Source organism: Thermobia domestica, chromosome 17, assembly GCF_964235325.1.
Source record: "Thermobia domestica chromosome 17, izTheDome1.hap1.1, whole genome shotgun sequence".
Taxonomy (NCBI): domain Eukaryota; kingdom Metazoa; phylum Arthropoda; class Insecta; order Zygentoma; family Lepismatidae; genus Thermobia; species Thermobia domestica.
This window is the reverse complement of record NC_137470.1, coordinates 127,685,217-127,708,388: the sequence shown is the minus strand read 5'-3', so window position 1 is coordinate 127,708,388 and position 23,172 is coordinate 127,685,217. Positions and strand designations below refer to the sequence as shown.

General features: G+C 35.5%; 1 protein-coding gene across 3 annotated transcripts in view; it reads right to left on the bottom strand.

Moving 5' to 3' along the window:
- The window catches only part of LOC145674327 (uncharacterized), a 53,202-nt gene that overhangs the window by 4,777 nt on the left and 25,253 nt on the right, over window positions 1-23,172 (bottom strand). The window lies entirely within an intron of this gene.

Here is a 23,172-nt window from a genome sequence, read left to right as displayed (position 1 = left end):
CAAAAAAAAAAAAAATGAAAGGTTTTACAACATTGACTACGCAAATGAAACGCACGGGGTACCGCACATTTAGAGTTTCTTCGTGTTGAACATTGCGTTTACCATATAACGTATATCTAATAAGAAGAAACAAAATTGAAAGGAATTAAAAATTTGACTTTACCGAAAAGAATTTATTTCGAAAAAAACTTTAGATAGTACCAAAATCCAATGACATAGATAGTTTTCAATAGATACGACGATTACAATACCGTTTACACGAATTTGATATATCAAGCCATTCCGGATACAAAAAAAAAAAAAAAATGTAAAATTTGATATGTTGCTTAGATGGCGTATTTGTGGGAACCTTAAAAAAACATTTTGATTTACTTCCCTGACATAACAACAGGATTTTGATAGATGCAATTACAACACGTGCTCGAAATAACAGAGTTGTGAATAATTTTACCAGTGTTGCAAACTTTAAATTATTTTCCATATCTCCAGAGAGATCTTAGATATCAAGTTACTGTAAACGACATTATGATTTTCACATCTATTAAAATCATCTATGCAATTGGGTGAAGTAGTTACCTAAGCAGTTTCTCGAAATAGAGACGTTCGGAGAAAGTAAAAGCTTTAATCGCTTGTATCTTTGTTTTTCCATTCAAAAGCCATTATATTAACATCATACAATTAGACACTAAAGTACTTTAGATATGCGTTGCCAAGTCTTTCTCAATTGCTTTGTAACTGCAATGGAGACCACAAAAACTTTGTTCTTTTGATACTATAGTGTGCTCAGTGTGCAGAATAATTAAGTTTTCGTTTAACTTGCAAATTTGAAATATATAGGTAGTGCTATTAAAATATATATATATGATGCGTTGGCAGCACTAATAGTCTGGTTGTATTTTTGAGCATGCCAATGTCCTCTGTCTATATTTTCATGGCATAAAATTTCAGCGCATTTTACCTAATAATTAAAAAGTTACAAATGCGGATTAAAATAACTGGTCCACCCTGTACATAGTATGATACAATATGCTATGGATAATTCTGGTGTTAATTATGAAGGTGAAACTTAATGTACAAACTACGTGAACGCATATACACATTATATTATTAATTGTTGTGTACAACAGAATTGTAATCCTATCATCTTGCCCTTCTTTGCGTATGGATGGAAACTACGTGACTGATTTCAACAGTATGTGAATTCCATTATCCAATTTTAAAGAGTGACGATGCAGCACATTACAAAAAACTGAGTAATTCCACACTATACCCTAAAAATACTAATATAAGAAACATCCTTAAGAGATCTGGAAACAGAGAGCATAAATATGCAAGTGCATAAATAAAAGTGACACAGTTGTCAGACTGGAATAAATATCATCAACATTGTGAAAAAGTGTGTGCAAGTTGGAAGTACCGAAGCTATGGTTTATCATATTCCATCATTATAGGCGAGTATAAAATTCAAACAAGGAAATTAAATTAATTATAATAAATAAACTAACAACACTAAAAGTTGAAGTAAGCACAAAAATCTATATATATACCTCTCTTTTGTCACGGTTTATTTTATACGTGTATACGTATTATATACGTGAATACGAATATTTAACCGTACTTTGCAGGCATGAGAGCTAGTTTGTCTAACGATTCCAGATTTAATTCTACTTTTATGCTTAGTGCATATAAATATTCACGTCAGGTATTCACTCCTAATCGTAAATATTCAGAATAAAACCATACAGTCGTGAATTTTAGTGTCACTAGTACTTATGTAAAGAATGAAACACAATAATATTGATTAAGGAATGAATCATTTTGGGATCAAGAAACTTGAACTGAATGTAAGGTCAGAAATTGAAAGAAATATTTCCTATGAGTTTTCGAGAGTAGAATTTTCAAATGAACAGCAGAATTTGAATGTCATTAAATAATCTTTTTCTCGACAAAACCTTGTGTTCGAAATTTTCATTTTTCTCAATATGCTGATTTCGGCTTTATCTTACAAATTTGATTTAAAAATGGAACCACAAGAATTTATGCACCAGTTCAAGTCCAATTAACGTTTCTTATATAGTCCTAATGTAAGATTCTGGTAAATATAACTCAAAATCCACCAGAGAGTATGATATGAAGTAACTAGAATCAAGCATATAATGTTAATCAGGAAATTCTTAGGATTAATAACAAATCTAGACAGGATAAATAGGAAATTCATAGCATGCAGGAAATTCATAGCCTGCAATAAGAAGTACTTTCTAATGTAAATTTATAACATTCATACCTCAGGGATACTTGGCGACAACAAAAACACACATAGAAGTGAAACTGAACGAGCTGATGAGAAAAGGTATTGATAATATTTTTAATTCTTCACAAGTCTTAAGGGGATGTCTACCCACTTGCAAGTGTTTCAGGATCCCTATAAGATAACACGTAGATATTTCTATGTGAATATTTAACAAGATATTGCACTTACCGTCTCAAAATTTTCCATGATATTTTCCAACAGCAATACCTATATGTTCATGGTTTCTGTTTTTGATTTAATGCCCCAGATCAATTTAGATTAATTATAATGTATACTTCCGTTTACACTTGGCAACGTAGAGGATAGAATTTCTCCAGGAATTGAGAGCTCTCTGCTGAACCTCTAGCCCTAATAGTCTTCGCGTCACGTGGTAGTGATTTATGAGCGCTTCTGGCTAAAAACAAATGTTGTCTCTGTTTCTTCCTTTTTTTTGTCAAAAACTTGTTTTGGGCAGCTTTGTCCTCAGTTTTGTCCACTGCCTCTATCGAGATACCAGTTATACAATGGAGATGGTTTGCAGATCTCATAGCAGATAATGTAACATTCTTTGAAGAAACTCGAAAACTGACATACGAACCGCGTGACAATTTGGGTAGGGAATCTGGAGCGTTGCAATTTTGTGTTCTGAAGTCCGCCTTATCACACAAGACGAAATGACCATAAACAAGAGACTTGTGAAGGAAGAAGGAAAATGTTCTTAGTAATTGTATCCAATTGTTTCCACATTTTTCACCTTTCCCCCCGAAAGATCCCTTCGAAAAGGGAAAGAGGGGAGGGTGATTTTGTGACCCTTGAGTTTTAGAATAGTCTTGAAACGAACTGCAAAGTGTACTTACTGGAAATTCTACTGTCGTTGTGCTATAATATCTGTGTTGCAAGAAGTGTGACAAAATGAAGGAATCAAAGAGGAAAAGAATTTGGTACTCTCTCCTTCCAAAAAAGAAGTCTCGCCAAGCTAATTCATATGTGTGGTCGATCTCAGAGTATGGAGTTCAGAGACTGGATAGTTAATATTTACCATTCAGGATTACCTTACAACCAATTAAATTCCATTTTCACCTAGCTTGGGCTGGGTTTGGGCAACTCCCTCTTGTGCAGTCGCCTGGACCCAGATCAGGCTCGTATTTATGGACATGTGTCTATTTCCGGATCACTTCGGAATTGATCCTTCGTTAATAACCATTCAAGTTCATTACTATATTTCCTGAATTATCCAGTAATCCTTTCTCCTCCAATCCTTTATCTTTCTTCATTCTTTCTCTTTTTCTTTTCTTCTCTGCCTCCCTCTGCTACTCTTCTTTCTCACTCTTCTTTTTCCTAACACTAACAAATCTGAAAAACGGTGTCGTGACGGGGAGTAGTCGCTATCAGCACGGTCAATAAGTTGTTTCGATAGTTTTTTTTTTTTTTTTTTCTTCGGGAGTCCGATATGGAATGATTAACTCGAAAATGAACATATACAGAAAGAATAATAATAATAAAATTTATTCATGATTTCAATTATCAGATAGGAGAGTATTGTATTTCTTCCTTACTTCGGGCGACTCCTCCTTCCACCCACGAATAAAATTACCCGTATACATGACAATAGGAAGGTATTTCGTTGAAAAATATGCTTTTTGTAGGATCATTTTAATTTCAGGCATATAGTCATTCTACTCCTTTTCATAATGTAATTAATATAGATGTATGCACAGTATAAATGTAATGTGTTAGAGATGTAATAAACTATTTCGTTGATAATTGTTTTTGGTAGAATCATTTGAATTTCAAGCATAACGTCATACTAAGGGGTTCCATAGTCTTGTGGTTAGAACTTTTGACTCCTGTTCGCGTGATTCTAGGTTCGATTCCCTACTAGAATACTTAAATCATTGGCGTTTGCTCATCGTTGTGAGCCAAGCTGGGGAGCCACGTGAATAAAAGACGTGACAGTCTATAGAATTAATATAAATGTATACACAGTACAAATGTTGTTTGACAGTAGTAAGGTATTTCGTTGATATGTATATACTATTTCTAGGATGTATACATTTCTTTGTATACGACTTTTATAATGTATAATGTATTCTTATAATCAAGAACGAAATTTTAAAATTCTTATTATTATTATTATTATTAAGTATTCTGCCTTTTGGCCGGTCCTGGGACTGATGAGATTTTTTTCGTTTCTTCTTAATTTTTAGTTTGGACCTTGAAATATTTCTTCCATGTTTCTCGATTTTCAGCTTCTTCTTAATAATAATTAATTATTAATGCTTAATAATAATTAGGCATAACAATGTTAGAAAACTGAAATATTTTAACAGAGCAGTTGATTTCCACGATGTCTAATAACAAATTTTACCACCCAAGTGAGATTTATACCACTTGACACTATGGTTCGGAACTCATGACTATCATATTTGTGTTACAAGGTTATTTTCTAAAGACAGCTGTTTATTAGTCTAAAATCTAAAATCAGAAATACAGCCCATAGGGGCCTGGACATGCCAGCTGGTAAACATTCACAACCTAGAAGATCGTGATCAGTGCAATGACATCAAACAATCCTTTCGTCTTTCTTGGCCAGAGATCGCTACCACTTTATTCGGATAGTTCTCCATTTCTTTCACGATGTTGACTCAACTTCGGAAGTTGTGAGCTTACACTGGCAATCGAATCCTATTCTACGTACAATGGAGACACAATATAACAAGATTCAGCTAAGGAACAACTCCTAAATAGTCATTAGTAGGAAAAGAAGCTGAGTACTATTCAGGAATGAATTGTTGATCATCTCTCAGGGGGAGGATATTTTCGAGAAAATGTACGCATGGAAAATAATAATAATAATAATAATAATAATAATAATAATAATAATAATAATAATAATAATAATAATAATAATAATAACACAGCTACACAAAAAGAATAAAAGTTCTGTGCACCAGACCCCAGGGTATGGATTCAAAATATTTTGGTACCCAGAATCCAAATTTCGAAACCCCAGGACGATTGACCGTGATATTTTTTTTAAATGGGCGATAAACATAAGCAAACGTAAAACAGCACTTACGTTCTTCGCCCATAAAACAAAGTTGACACGGTCAAATCGTCCTGGAGTTTCGAAATTTGGGTTCTGGGTACCAAAATACATCGAATCAATACCCTGGGGTCCAGTGCACAGAACTTTTATTTATTTTGTGTGGTTGTGTAATAATAATAATACTGTATAAGGAAAAGGAATGAAGACGTACTAAAGGAAGCTAATGAAGGACGACAGATCATGAAGATAATAGAAAAAAAAAGAAACAGCATGCTTGGACATCTTATTCGGCACTCCGATTGGATCACCGTGTTGATAGGGGAAAAGGCAGAAGAAAAACCAGGAAGTGGAAGATCAAGGATAGAAAAATCTATAAGTTTTACGTCCCACAGTTATGCCTGGTAGGTTAAAGGAGCTAATGATGTTGTGAAAAGAAGGAAATGCTGGAATGCAGAAAGTGGAAGGAAACGGGAGAACCCCGAGAAACCCCCCACACATGGTGTTTGTCCTCCACAAAGTTCACTTGGTGCGAGCTGAGATCGAACTAAGGACGCCATGCATTAGAGGTGAACGCTCTACCACTGACCCACCGCGGCCCGACCAGGGATAGATGCAGTTACGAAGAAGAGACCTTATCAAATTATAAAACAGCTCTCCCAGGGGAGAGAAAAGTTTTAAAATTTCCTTCTTGCGCATCAACCTATGATTGAAGTGAGAAAGATTATTATTATTATTATTATTATTATTATTATTATTATTATTATTATTATTATATCGAGAATGTACTTCTGGGTTTCCTCCTTAAAAAATACACACACTATTTCCAATTATGGTTATCCTACTTTTTACAAATTTGTCTTTTTTTTCCTCTGTCTTTCATTCCCATCATGCGATGGGTGGGCCATAGAAGGTGACGCCTTTTCTGTGGCCAGAGTGATCAAATTTGTCTAATTCAATATTGGTTTAAATAGCATTAGTTTTCAAGCTACATATATGAGTTCTTTGACTAACTGAATAGTGCACGCCCCCTCTGGCTCACTCGCCACTATTTAACATTAAATTTCAGATGCCTCGATATACTTGCATAAGTTTATTATTTCTAAAATAAACATTACGTAAAAGGTAATTCAAATTGATATCAAGTTTTTCTGACATTTGTATATTACGCATATCTTTCTTAAATTGCATTACTCACAATACCCCAGAGAACGAACAAATTTTAGAGTTCTGGTTTGAACTTCTCTCACAATAATAAGCAAATATACGAGGAACAAATTTACCATTATTGACGATGCGGAGGGGAGGAGATTTTCTGGACTAGGAAGAAATGTGTGCGGGTGCAGAGCAGAAGTCTGCACGGGCCGGAATTTTCAGCCCGGGCCCGGCCCGTGAATTTACAATGTGAGGCCCGACCCGAGTCCAAAATATGTCTTAGCATTTAGGCCCTAGCCCGGACTGAGCTGTGATAATCAAATGAGCCCGAAATAAGCCCGAATTGCAGAAACTTAATTATTCATGCAAAATTGTATTTTTATTTACAGCAATTCGAGGTTTGATTTTGCAGTTGTGTTTTAAAAGTCCTCCAGAAAGAACGGTGCAATTTGTATCGTTTTACACTATATTTACAAAGTTAGGCCCGAAAAAGTCCGAGAAATATGGTTGTATATTTAAAAATTCACAGCCCGAACCCAGGGGCGTCATTTAGGAGGACAGGGAGAGGCATTTGCCCCCCTCCCGAGTTTGAGATTTATATAATTTTATCAATAGCATAGTAGTAAATCAGTGAAAAACGCGAAATTTTACATATATCAAGGGGTCTTGGCCCCCCAAGCCAAACCTGAAATGACGCTACTGCCTGAACCCCTCCCGGGCCCGAAGTGATACATTCTTTGTAGGCCCGAGCACGTGCAGACCTCTAGTGCAGAGGCGTTTCAAGTGGTGGGCGACTGCTCACGGCCTTGCATCTTGAGGGACCTCGCAAAGACCAACGAGCCTAAATCGATTTAGCACTCACTTTTGTCGATGCAACAATAGAAACAAATATGAATTCGGACTTAATTACAGAAAAACAATACGCTTCAAACTAACTTTTCATCTATTCGTATATATTAGATCGCTAGCATACGCAACAGGCGGCGAGTTTATTTTAAAATTGCAATAATGAATGTGTATAAGTCTTTATCGTTGAGATGAATTGTTTTCGATAAATTTTATTATAATTAGCAATTTTTAAAAAAGGGGGCAGGAAGGACTCGTAAACCTTATTCGCCTTCTGTGCAGATGGTATGGTAAAAATCAATACTGGATAATGAAAGTGTAAGTGTAAAGGCTAATATGGAACAGAGAAACAAAAGAGAACTTCTTCAGAAGGGAATTGGGAGGGGAGGAGATGAGAGTACAATGCTGTGACACTTAAAATGCGTCTTGATTTGTATACTTCAACAAACTTTTCTTATTAGATTACGCAATTTCTAGTTTCTTACTCCGATTATTCAAAGTATTCAAATGTTCTCGGAGGGAGTGACCGCCCCTCCCTTTAATCCGTCCGTGGTGTCATTCAGTTTGGCTTTTCGCTACTAATTCAAAGTGCTTTCCGAAACAAGTTGTCTTCTTGTGACAGCAGGAGGTGGAAGAAACAAACAAACCGTGAAAGGAAGAAAGAAGAGGTTTTGGGCTCTTCCAGTCCAGACCATTCTAACCACTGAGAAGTGAGAATCACAACGTGATTTTTCTGGTAAGAGCGTCCTTTTAAAACAGGTAACAAGCAAACAGATGGTCAGCCCTCTCCCCTCTGCAGCATACTTTTTATTCTCTGTTGCCAAACTTACTGAAGAATATATTGCAATTAATCTAACGCATGTAACGTAAATTGGAGACCGTGGTTGGATTTATATGGGTCTTGTGTATTTGTATTAAAAATTTCAAGTTATTACCTGCAATACTTTGTTAGAAATTACCATATTAAATTTTACATGTTATCAAATGGAGAGTTAGAAACCTAAGCGGAGATGGTAGAAGATCCCCTTAAACGTTCAGTATTCACAGTATGATGCCATTGTATTATTTTCCATGGGATTACCTATATAACGATAAATGTTTTGATTCCTTATTCCAGGAATATTTCAGAAATAAATCAAAAGCTGTGTGATTCGATACCTATAAGAAATCAAAACGGGAATCTTTGGAAATTGATTATTGTAAAACACAACAAGAAATCTTAAACCATTAATAATTCAAGAATACTAACCATTTTGTAATGTATCCTGACGAACACAAGTCATTGATCAGGTAATGGCGACTACTTTGAAACAAATGCAGATTATGAAAATTAAATCTGTCATATCTGTAGTTTCGTGTGGAAAAGAAACAAACTTATGAACCAAAGGTTTAACAGCAACGTAAGTTATTAATATAAACTTTGCCGAACATTATTCACTTATATCATATATATATATATATATATATATATATATATATAAAAGACGTTTTGAAACGAAGAAAAACAACACACAACATTGCAAGCGGACGCAAAGAAACCTAACGTAACTAGACTAAAGACGAATCATTTACCGCGTAGTGATCGTGGTTCAGTGGTCAATGTGCTCGACCAGTAATCTGGAGGTTCTTGGATCGAATCCACATTGGGGATTTTTTTTACTTTAGGATTTTTGATGGCGATTGATCGGCGATGACACACGTTCTATTATATTCAGATATTTGAATACTCGGATATTTCAATACTTGAACTATCATTCATTCAAAAAATAACAATAGTAATAATAATAAACTAACAATAATAATTATAATCTCGTAGAAGATTGAAAATTAGAAACTTATTACCATTACAAGCAGAAATGTGACATTAGGCAAAAAACTATTTCGGATTTGTTTAACGTTGCCCATGAGACGAGGAATTTCTCATCTCGATTCTAAAACAAACCAAACAAAATCCGGATGAGAATTAACATTTTGCATTCGAGACGGAACAAGGCTAACTCAATTTGTTGTCTCGCTTTAGAGATGAGAATCGAGACGAGACGAAAAGTATCGTAAACAATTCTCGTCTTATTTCGATTCTCGAAATAATGTATGTCCACTCTTTAAGTAACAATTGTTCTGTAGACTGAATCTTATACGCTATTTTGTTACTTTGTATTTCAGAGCTCACTGAATTATGGTCTGTGTATATATTTTTGTAGCAAAGCTTCTATAATTACATATTCATATTCTGCAAGTTGAGCTCCTTCGTGGCTAAGCAGTTAGCGCACGCGCCTTTGGCGTAGGAGACACGGGTTCAATTCCCGTGGAAGCTCATGCAGTTCAGATTGCACGTTAATCAGTAGGTCCAGTCTTATATAGCCTCGCTACTGAAAAGGACGTCAAACTAAAATCAACTCTACACGTTAGTTTATTATATGCCTTACTGTTCAATGATATTCCGTTATTTTTCTTAAAACGTGGAGTAGAATACTTTCTACATGAAACTTTAGTGAAACGCTTTCGTTCAAAATTTGGGTATTTGAAGAGGTATGTCTTGAAGGTACGGAACTCCTTCCCCCAAATACCTACTTTTAAGTGTTTCGCCAAATTTTAGGGCAACCTTAAAACTTTTAATACCACTATTATTATTATTATTATTATTATTATTATTATTATTATTATTATTACTGAAGTGTGAATTGAATGTTTCACCCTGTTCCACCCAGCTCCCGCCTAGTGGGCATTGTGCTGGACAAACACCGTGTGTATAGGTTTTCTCCGGGTTCTGGTTCCTCCCACTTTATTTATACCAATACTTCTTTCATTTTCACAATCAACGTCTTCTGTTGCTTAGTCGGCATAACTATTACTTAAAAACGAATTTTGTTAGGACCTTTATGAATTCAGTAGCCCTATTTTCTACAAGAAATTTCCCCGGAAACTGTCCGTTTAACATTTAGCTAGTTGTAGGGACGTACGCAGAAAGTATGTCCTGATGGTCCTGACACTTATCTCCAATCCCGAGTATTTTGTAACTTTTGCCTAACGCTAGGGCCAATTTTACAGATTTTAATACAATCTGTCCTCATATGGGATTTGCCTTCTATATTATTATTATTATTATTATTATTATTATTATTATTATTATTATTATTATCATTATTATTATTACTGAAAATTTGAGATCTCAATTTTAGTCCTATTCCAATGAAATAAGCATACTGAAGTTAAAAATGAAAAGAAATTTTTTGGTCCCTCTATAAGGATGAACTGCCTTATAAGAGATACTTTGGAAGGAAAAGAGGGGATAAAAAGGTGTCAGCTCCTGGACAATATGAAACTCGAACCTTCGGATGCCTTAACAGAAACTAAGAGTGTATCGAAAAGTAGTTAGCAACATGCATATGTCAGGAAAGTCAGAAGAAAAAATAAAAAGTGAAGCAAACCCACATTTTTGTTAATAGAGAACCTCCGTGTATCTACGTGACAAAGAAAATACAACTTACATGTCCCGTCGTACATATGAACGTAGTTTCTGTTTAATTCCAGCCATTAACCGTTGCACAGTCTCGACGGTGCATTTTCTCGATGCTGCAGCCCAGTTTCTCTTGAAGTCCGCCATGTTGCGCACTGGTTTATCATTCTCTCGGAAGTTGCGTTTGACAATTGCACAATATCTTTCGATTGGACGGAGTTGTGGGCAGTTTGGTGGATTCATGTGTTTCCCTACAAACTCGATGTTCTGTTCATTGAGCCACCGTACTGTCGCCTTAGCATAGTGTGCTGTTGCTAAGTCGGGTCAAAACAAGGGGGAATTGCATGCCTTTTATACAATGGCAGCAGTCTTTTTTGTAGACATTCCTTTCGGTACACTTCTGCGTTTATGGTGGTTTCTGCATAAAAAATACAGGAGCGCAAACCACAGGAGCAGATTGCCTGCCATACCAGTACTTTTTTCCCAAATTTTTACACGTCAACGTACCTCTGTGTACCACATATATCCCCAGCATTGCGTGCAGTATAATATTGGGGTCCCGGAAGTGTTTTTAAGTCCTCTTTTACGTACGTTTCATCGTCCATCAACACACATCGCTCTGGTGACTTTACGATGTTGTCATACAGCTTGCTTCCAGGCTCCTGTTTGTGCCGTTTGTCTCTGCTTTGGTGTTTGTTTCGCACGTTTTTGCTTCTTATAGGTCTTCAAATTAAGTCTGGCCTATACGCTGAATCATTCCTATGGACCTTCTCGCTTTGGTAGCCAAATCCCGCACAGACATTGATGGAGTTTAGTGTATCAACCGCACAATTTCACGGTCGAGTCCAGGGTTTCTGGGATCCTTTTTTCGCCCGGATCTCGGCATATCTTCAAAGCTGTAATGTTCACCGAATTTCTTAATGACCGATTTCACAGTTGTATGATGAACCCCACACTTTTTTTCCTATCTGATTGTATGTTATGCCCAGTGGCAGAGCGTTCACCTCTGGTGCTTGGGGTCCCGGGTTCGATCCCAGCCCCTGCCAAGTGAACTTTGTGGTGGACAAACACCGTGTGCGTGGGTTTTCTCGGGGTTCTCCCGTTTCATCCCACTTTCTTCATTCCACCATTTCATTCATTACTTATCATCACCGTCTCCTTTAGCCTAACCGGCATAACCGTGGGACGTAAAACTCAAAGATTTTTTTTTTTTTTTTTTTGTATGTTATGCCTTTGATGGTGCATCAATTGTGCAGGATTTCCCACTTCACTTCCCGTTTCACACGCTACATTTCCCATTCAACTCGGAACACAGCAACAAGCACGCAGCTATCCGTTTACAAGACTTCAACTGACCACGTGCTTCTAGGTTTTGCCGTCTATGTAGCCTTGCAAGTGCACACCGACACCTCCAATGTTGCTAACTACTTTTCGATACACTCCTTAAGTAGGGTTTGTCATCATTACGATCCATAGTAACGCCATTTCTTTGGTTAAGACCTTTGATTATGTATGCGTTATATTGATATTTTAACAAAATATACATACAAATATAAAAAACAATAGTTCCTCTTAACCAATTTTGGTTGAACGGATATATGAAACGTGTTGGAAATGGCAAACGAAAATGTTATTTCTAGTAAGAGTGGAAGAACTTAAAAACAATTACACAATGAAACAATAACGTTTCAGACACATTTATGAGTCATACTAGGCCCAAAGGATGACCCTTATGTATTAATGAATTGTTTGCTGAGCACGCTCAGTTTTCAGACATGACGAATCAAAATTATAGACTGTAACGTCATGTTGTTAGTATTTTCCCCAAGGAAGTCGCTTCAACTCTAACTTGTGAGAAAGAAATTAATTCAATATTTTTTCATGTTATTATACATCAGAAATATCAACATTGTAAATGACAAAATTCTCTTAATTTCTTCGGATGGAATCGAACCGTGGATCCCTAAATTACGAAACGAATGCTCAAGCCACTACACTAAAACTGCTCTGTTAGGTAAGTGTCAGAAAGATTTGTGTACGTAGCAAATTGCACACGTTTACGATTTCAATATTTTGTTAACGATGAAGCACTGTTTCCGGTCATGATAAAATACTATAGTACAGAGAATTAAAATTTAAATTAAAAAAGACATACAAGCACGCAAGAACATGAAGGAGAAAGTGGTCTTAGGAGTAATTCGAATCCTTAACTGGAACCTTGTGCCTCAGACCACTCATTTTTTCTGATTTACCGAAAGCATCTCCGTAACTTACCTCTATTACACTCGGGTATTCTCCTTTTACAGGTATTTCCAATAACACTGAACGACAGGGACACGAACACAGATACATCTAGGACATTTAATTATTTAAAAGCCTCTTCCACCGGGAATCAAAACTGGGACCCCGCCTAATGAACTATCTGATGAGTGTGGTAGCTGGTTCGTTCCCAAAGCAAGTAAGCTTGAGACGGACAACATCGTGCTCGTGGGTTTTCTCGGGATACTCCCACTTTCTCATTCCACCAATTCGTCTACCATAATTCACTTGCTTGAATCACAGTCTTCCTCTACCTAACAGGCATAATCGCGCGGCATTAAACGTTAGAATTTGATTTTCAAGCTGATAACCCAATCCAATCCGAACTGAAAAATAGTTGTATTTCCTATTGTTGATTATCGTGTTTTAACAAATATATATATATAGAGAGAGAGAGAGAAAAAGCCATGAGGAATCGTAATTCCATTCAAAACTCAAACAGCAGACACATAATAGCTTAACTAAAAACAAAGCAACTATATATCGTTTGGATCTTTTCCAAAATATGTACGGATATTCTGAAAAGTGCCAATTATTCAAACAAAATGAAAGCAAATTACGGTTCGTTTTCTGAAATAAAAGGACACATTCTGTTTCAAGCTTAAACAGAACCCAAACCAGTTAACCCCTATAGTCCGCTCTTTCCGCCCATATATATATATATATATATATATATATATATATATATATACAGGGTGGCCCATCTTAATCTTTCCACGGAAATATCACGAAAACGGTTGAACATAAATGAACTGAACAAATAGGAAATACCACGGGAGAAATCGAACGGTGATGTCACGGTGTCCCGCAGAGCCGCCTTTCAAGGGGATCCGGGGCCCAATTTTAGAATTTTAAATTGAAACATGGGACGAGTGACACAATACTCGATCTTTAAAAACTAAAAAGCGATGTGGCAAAAGATTTGTCATATCGATAACCATATTCAAAATGCCCGCCATATATGTTACCTGTACCCGATAAACGTCCAGTACCACTAATATGAAAACGGTTTAACATAAATGAACCAAACAAAAACTAAAATAGCAAAGCCATGGGGCAAATCGAATGATGATGTCACGATGCCCCCAGGGCCGCCTTTCATGGGAGCCCAGGACCAACTTAAAAATTTTAAACGAAAATACGGGTCAAGTGATACCTCGCTCGATAGATCTTTATACACTAAACATTGTTGTGGCAAAAGATTGTCCATATGGATCACCGTTCTCAAAATGCCTACCAAGACATGGTGCCTGTATCAGATAAAACGTCCAGTAAAACTAATATGAAAACGGTTAAGATAATAACGGATGCACAGAAGAAAACTCCTATGGGAAATCACAGAAACTATTTATCATTCCACTTCTCGAAAATGTTGCAACAGAAGAGATGATGATTAGATTAAAAGTGCCATAGAGCAAAGGAGGAAATCAAATTCCTAAAAAATCATCGTTCCAACGACCTCCGTAAGCGGGTGAAGCGGGACAGGAAGGAACGGTGAAATTGCAAATAAGAACCTTAGTTTTTTTCAAATTGTATCTACACAACAAATCGTTTGCCACATTGCTTTTTAGTTTCTAAAGATCTATTGAACGAGGTGTCACTCGCCCCATGCTTCCATTTAAAATTTTAAAGTTGGGCCCCGGGTCTCTATGAAGAGCGGCCCTGGGGGGCACCGCGACAGCACCATTCGATTTGCACCATGGTATTTCCCACTTGAGTTTTTGTTCAGTTCATTTATGTTCAACCGTTTTCAAGATATTTCCGTGGAAAGATTAAAATAGGCCACCCTGTATATATATATATATACATCCTATAAACACACAGGCGTTTGGGAGGTGATTCCTGACACTAACATAAGACAAAATGTATAGACCAACCTGTGTGCACAAATGCTTCCGTTCGTAGTTATAGGCTGCCACAAACACGAAAAAATGAACTCTAGAAGCTCCATAGCTCCAAAACTGTGGAACACGTTTCAGACACATTAACGGAGGTGTCCCGAGAAAACCCGTGAGCACGATTTTGTCCATCTCAAGCTTACATGCCCTGAGAACGAACCAGGAACCCCACCCATCAGATACTTCAGTGGGCGGAGTCTCGGTTTCGATTTTCCCGCTGGGAGAGTTTTTAAAATATTAAATGTCCTGGATGCATCTGTATTCATGCCCCTGTCGTTCAATGTTACTGCAAATAACTGTAAAACGGGAATAATCGAGTACAAAACAGAAAAGTTATAGAGATACTTTCGGTGAATCGGAAACAGTGGTCTTAAGCACGAGGTTCCAGCTAAGGTTCAAACTACTCTTAAGACCACTTTCTCCCCCATGATCTTCCGTGTTTGTATTTTTTTTTTTTTTAATTTTAATTTTAATTCTCTGGATTATAGTACTTTATCATGACCGATATCAGTGTTTAATTGTTAATAAAATATTGGAATCGTAAACGTGTGCAATTTGCTACTTACATGAGGTTTCTTCACTCTTACTTAACAGAGCCGTCTTAAGGTAGTGGCTTGAGCATTCGTTTCGCAATTTAGGGGAAAACGGTTCGATTCCCTCCGAGGAAATAAAAGAAAATTTTTACCATTTACAATGTTGATGTTTGAGGTGTATAATAACATGAAAAATATTCATTTCTCTCATTCTTAGAAGTTCGAGTTGAAACGATTTTCTAACAGAAAAATTATCAATATAACGCATACATAATCCAAAGTCTTACCCAAAGAAAAGGCGTTACTATGTATCGTGATGAAGACAAATAATACTTATTTTCTCTTAAGCCATCCGAAAGTTACATTTTCATATTGTCTAGGAGCTGACACCTTCTTTTTACCCCCTCTTTTCCTTCCAAAGTATCACTTATAACGCAATTCATCCTTACAGTGTCCAAAAATTTTCTTTTCATTTTTCTTAACTTCAGTATGCTTATTTGCATTGGAATATGACATAATATTCAGGTCTCAAATATTCAATAATAATAATAATAATAATAATAATAATAATAATAATAATAATAATAATAATAATAATAATATAGACGGCAAATTCCGTATGAGGGCAGATTGCATTAAAATCTGTAAAATCGTCCTAGCGTTACTCAAATGTTACAAAATACTCGTGATTGGAGGTAAGTGTCGGGACTATCAGGACATACCCTCTGCATACGCCCCTATAACTAGCTAAATATTAAACGGAAAGTTTCCAGGCTAATTTCATGTAGAAAGTAGGGTTACTGAGCTCACAAATGCCCTAACAACATTTATTTTTAAGGTGGATCACTATGTGTTCTCAGGGCTATGCTAAACGCTGTTTGAATAGTGCGGTGTTGCCAGGTAGTTTCGAGTGTTTACTGGTGCCAGATAAGAAAGTAAGTAATCATGGAATTCTGCTTGGACACTTCCTGGAAAAATCAGTTTTCGATCCTTACCGCAATTCACAGGTAAGTTTCTCTTCTGAAACTGCAACACTAGAATCCAGGAATTAAACGTACAAATTTGGCAACAACAAATTATGGCGTTCTGCGCAAGTTTCTACTCAAAAGCTATTTCCTTAAATGGAAATTAATATTTAAATAAAATGAGAAACATAACACGAAAAACGGTCAACCTATACATCTATTCTGTAATAAGATTGTTACTTTAAAGTATTTTTCACATTCAAATAAACATTTCATAAAATTGAGGACTTCTAGTAAGATCTAACAGAAAGTGCCATCTTAGGTACTCATTGTAAAACGAATCAGATATTTTCTTTTGTTTGTTACCTTTTGCGATGTCAGAAGACACAACCAAATGAATCTGTAACCGGCAGGGTTTTGGTCGCTGTCCTCGGCTCGTGGTATTACCAATAAGTATACTCCTGATACTTTAACTTACCTGGACAGGACGACGAAGACCTCTCCAAGAAAGGTTACAAACTGTTTCCCAAAAAGCTCGTCGGTCTCAATAATGATATGAGCATTAGGCGCCGAGAGGTTCGGGTGTCTCGTCTCGAAAACCTCACGGACGATCAGACGGTCATCCAGACCATAACGCACACAAACACCATTCATACATACAACGAAAACACACTGGGTTAAATGACACTATACTTATTTATTAGAACACTATTTTGGAAAAAAAAAATAACGAAGAGAAATGAACACAACACTGGACACTAATAAATTTTGCCGCTGAAATTACGTTTTGCCCTATTCAGGAAATATAGCCCTTTCTATATATATATGATTATAATTCAGATATCACTATAAATATTTTGCTCACACCATTAACACACATGGGGGATTCGCACTGGGGAAAAGTTGTCTGGATCGTCCCACGATGAATCCAGTTGTTACGCTGAACAGTCCTGCAGCGTAAAAGTAAATCTTGAGTAAATAAACGAAAAGAAGGTCTTCACAGTTGAATTCTGATATTGGAGGGCGCGTATATAACGTTTTAAACGCACAAGGTCTGAGGACCTAGGATTTCACTGATTGGGGCTAGCCGTAAGAAATCGTCCTTCACCGGCTAAATAGCTTGTGCCCCTTAACACAACTTATGTTTGAAGTTCAACGCGAGATGCGTGGTTGCATCTTCCAGACCTGGAGTCAAACTCCCCGAGCGTCCAAGCTCAAGCTACGGGTTGCAATGGTCAACGGAATAGTGTTGGCAGTTCATTTCAAAAATTACTCAGTTACTCACCTGTATGCACATACAAACAGAATACGGAAAACAATTTATGTTAATTTTAGTCAACTGCCCATAATGCACTAGACACGGCGATAACACTGGCGTGAGAAAGTACAGATAACGGGCTACGAAACAACACAGTTGGGGCCACTTTGGTTACTGAAACATCTGGTCAGCCCGTATTTCTCCAATCTATTATAATGTTTCCATAAGCGATTAAAGAAAACACTTAATTCAGTTCCCATTAACTATAGAATATATACTGTGCATATAATGAGTCAGGGGGAAACACTGAAATGGTTAGTCACTAACTGAAATGTTCTCAGCAAAAGCAACGTTTTAAATATATATATGAAAAAATGATGAAAGACTTCTTTGTCCAATTGTGTGGGAAAGAAGCAATTCCCACCAAAGAAAGAACTTATATGCGTTGCAGAATAAAGCACAAATCGAAAATAATAATCACTGTCTTCACGAAATATACAGGGCGTCCACAAAAAAATACTTCTATAACCTGGTGGCGGTTATAGATTGGTGTCCGAAAGTGGAACGACCTGTTAAGTGCACACGTAGACAGGTTGAGAACCCTTGGCCGTATGACGAGGTATGAATAAAATTAGGTTTTTCACCTGAAAATTTAAAATAAGTTAGTTGGCAACACTGTCATATGGTGTGAGACTTACGTGTATGAACGATGAATGGTTTTTCACCTGAAAAAGGGCTATTTAAAATAGTTAAATAACTAGTTCACTCACTACAACATGATGAGGTTCCTGCATGAGCAATGTCCAATCCAAATGTTCCATAAAGTAATAAGATCCTCTTGAACAATTGGTGCAGTTGGGTTTCCTTATCTTCCGTTTCTTCACATGTTGAAACCATGCTGTCTTCCTGTGTAAGTATCCTCCATGATTCTCCAACGATGAGTTGATGAGGGGAGAAGGGGAGATTTTTTTTTTTTTTTAAACACTGGTGTGAGAAACGAGGTACGGTTACAACACCTGTATGATATTTTTTTTTTTTTTTAAGTTCGCAGAAAGCGTTTATAGGGCTATTAAAATTCTTACTTTTTTTTTTTTTTTTTTTTTTTTTTTTTTTTACAAATACTTTTCGTAAAATGTTTAAGTGTTCCGTTTCGATCACTTTATTTGATATAATATGAAGTAAATACGTTATAGGGCTATTTAAATGCTCTTTTTTTTTTTTAACACTAATAAATTCTTTTCGCAAAATGTTTTAGTGTTCCGTTTCGATCACTTTATTTTGTGTAATATGAAATAAATATACACACACGATAACTATTCATGAAAACATCGACTTGAAGAATTATCAACTATCTCAACAAAAATTAGTAAATATACTGATATCTGTATTTAAAATATCAAAATATGAATGAATAAGCAAATAGCAAAACATGTTAAAGGTACTAAAATATTAAAATTATTATTAAAGTTTCGATATCACTATAATATATTTGAAAAAATATGAAAATCATTAAAAAAGTAAAATGAATGGAAATATAAACACATGATAAACTGACAATATATAAACAAAATAAGATTTTCACCTGTATGTCCTTTTTTTTTTTTTTTTTTTTTTTTTTTTTTTTTTTTTTTTTTTTTAACTGTGCCTCGTGTTGTTTGGCAGAAAAGAACGAAAAATCGTTTTTCAAAATAAAAAAAATAAACTTAAGTGTCAAAATTGACGTTTATAGTAATTCCAAGAAATAAGCATGATTCTGCATATCAAGAAAAAGATCGTGATTTCGTTGACATGTATGAAGAAAATTCGGCACGCCATAAGATCAAATGCCATCTGCTCGTCGTGAAAATCGAGACTTTAATTTAATAATGCTTAATACAACAAATGGTTTCATTCTGAAACAAAGTTATTATTAGCTTAGGCCTAGAATAATGGTTGTTGTTCACTTCTAAAACGTAAACATTGTAGGGTTACCAGAATAGATGGGTATTATCTGCAAAAAATTTATTAATAAAGTGTTGAAAACTATTCAATATTGATCCAAGTTTTTCAAAGGTCTGAATCAAGGAAGTTGACTCGCTAGTCCAAACATTCCTGAAAATAAATGGTCATTATGCCATGAATTGACCAAAACTATTGGTGGGAAAATGTGTAATACTACACGTACTTACACACAAAATATGCCATCGACACCTGCGAGGCAAGACTAGAAACGAGGAAGGCCTGCAACCATAGGCACTTACAAAATGTTTCTGTACAGAACTGAAATATAAACATTTATATTCAGTAAAATACGCGTATGTTCCCTGGAACATAACATACGTCTTCCACCTAGAAAAATGTGTAAACACACAAAATACAAATGCTCTCCTAGCATCGTAAAGATATGTCTCTATAAGACAAAATACATGAGACCGGTGAAAAGAAAAACATGAGATACAAACAAGAATATAGTCAACGACATTACAACTTTCTGGTTGGTCTGAAACATCCAATTAAATTCCCTACAAAACAGCTGTAACAAGCTTCCTTAGGCATCTTCGCTACAAAATTTTCAAAATGGTCTTATTAACATATTAAAATTCAGTCATCGAGCATATGAAATAATTGACAGAAAGTAATTCTCAAAAAACGTTATGGCTTCATACTGTCGGAAAAAAAGAAAATAAATTTATTATTCGGGATCTATATCGCATTCGAATAGTTTCTAGGACATACTGGAACTAAAATACAATTTTCTCAAAATTAACATGAAAAATAAACATTACAACTCATTAGCATACAAATCCACTTAATAGAATTACGGTTCATAAACATTAAAATATTCACTGAAATGTTACTAGACATCAAAATATACTCGAAAAATCTAACCTAAGAATACGCATGATTATTTACGGGTTACTATAAAAGAAGAAGAGAAATGAAAACTATATTTTGCGATTGATGGCGAAAATACAGTTAGCTATGGAATATCCAATGGATTAGCCACATCCATTTTTGCAAGAGATCTGCAATTCCAGGAAATATTGCCTCCCTGAAAAAAAATATTTATATTTATCCCCATAAAATATCCTACCCGAAGAAGTTTCCCTACGGTCGTTCAGTGGTCTAGAGAAGACAAAAAAAATGTTAATTAGAAATTACAAGAAAATATAGAAGTTAAACATATTTCCACATACATATTAATATGTGGGGAAAAACGACCGTTCACCATCAGAATATCTGTTCATATAGTTCCTTCTACAATAAAAAGATTACTGCTTTCGTTCGGAGAATTATACTATTCACACGACATTCCTGCACATTCTATTACCAACAAGGAAATGTCTGTTATCACTTGTTTAAGGCTTAGCCTACTTTCCGTTCTAAACTTTTCTCTTCGAACAAAATATATCATGTCACATCCTGGAAATTCAAATAAAGTCAAAATCGGGTAAATGACGTAAATGAGGTTCAATAAAATTACAGTAAACACTTCAAAATGAAAACGAAAATCTAAGATTAACACTGAAAAGAAATTTAACGTTGATTATAAATGTAAAGTTTCATATTCTACGCATGAGATTACATACTCAGTTTCATTTACAAATACAGAAATATATACGTAACTAACAACTAAAAATTTTCTTATCCTGGGCATCTCGATACATTTTTTTTTTTCTAAAAGAAAATCAAACATTAATTCTAAATAACATGTAATAACATATTTAAGAATTTCGAAAGTGGGAAGGGATCCTAAAAGTTTTTTTTTTTTTTTTATTAAAATTTTAGAACACAATAAAAATATATATATTATAACGCCAAAACATCTTCCCACTAGCTAAGGTACGGATATCTCGCCAAGATATCAAACCGTTTTTGGATAAATACGGTCCCTCTACGTATGTGATTACATACTAAATTTTATTTATAAACATACAACTATATATATAAGTAACAACTAAAATTTTTCTGATTCTGCGCATCTGGATACATTATTCTCTTTTTTTTTTTCTAAAAGAAAATCAAACATTAATTGTAAATAACATGTAATAGCGTATTTAAGAATTTCGAAAGTAGGAAGGGATCCTAAAAAGGAATTTAAAATTTAAAATACAATAAAAATATATATTATAACGCCAAAACATCTTCCCACTAGCTGAGGGTACGGAACTGCGCCACTAGTTCAAATTGCTTTTGGATAAATGCAATCTCCCTACGTATTGGATATGTTAATTATTTACTAAAAAATCTAAATGCAAACATCTGAAATGAAAACAAGAAAAAATTAATGACATTAAACTAATAATAAGTCAATGATAAAGTTTGCAACACTCATACACAGCTGACTGAGGTGTGAACTGCTACACGGAGCAAAGACAGAAAAAAAGAAAAGAATTAATCAGCTGTATATCACCCGTTATTCGTAACCATAAACACAAGTGATTCTACAGTCTGGCGACTGCCTTATCGAAACAAGAAAAAGAAAGAAAAACATGTTATCTACTCTTTGCCGGACAGTTAAAAGCTGGAAGCAAAGAGGAGTTTTAAAAACAATGCGTAGTTCTCTTTTCGTGTTCAAGTGTTCCGATCAAAAACTAAAAGCAAAAAGAAAGAAAATGAATACATGTTTATCGCTTAGAAATGCGTCGCTTTCCTAGGAGAAAATTTTGTATCAACATACAGTCTTAGTTATTTTTTTTTCTTTTTCTATGATTACTGTTTCTACTTTGATAGTTACGGTTTGTTCGTCTATTTCTACGATGGTTAGCTCTATGTACAAAAATACTGTTAATGTTCTCACACAAGTTGCGTTTCCTATCTCGTTTGTGATAACTCAGATTACGTGGCCGTGATTTACGACTCCTTCTGTTTCTGTTACTGCCTTTTCGAGTGCGGTCTTGGTTCTGATTCCCTTTAATTTTCGTATTGTTTACGATCTGATCTTGGTATCTTTGCTTATTGCAATAACTGTAACTTCGTTTGCGCTTTTTCACTCTGTGGTTAGTGGTAGTTATTCTTGTACGCTTACGACCTCTGTCGTCTACAATCATATGTTCGTGGATTTCACTACTTCTACTACAAGCGACGTCACTAGATTCTGAATAGATAAAATCGTTGCCAGATTTGTTACGAGGTTGGTTTAGACTACCTGTCTCTGGTTGGAGTTCAGATTCCTGCGTTTCCTTTTCATTAAGAATATTAGTCTCTAGCTCAGGTTTCAATTCCAATGTTTTGTTTACACTAGGAATATGAGTCACTAACTGAGGTTCAAATTCCGGTGTTTCGTATCCAGTAGGAACATCTGACTGTAACTGGGGTTCACATTCCGGTGTTTTGTTTTCAGCATTTTCAGTTTGCTGACTATTTTCACGAAACACGTCCCGTAAAGTGTCTATCTTTTGACCTAATCCACTCTTTAGTTCTTT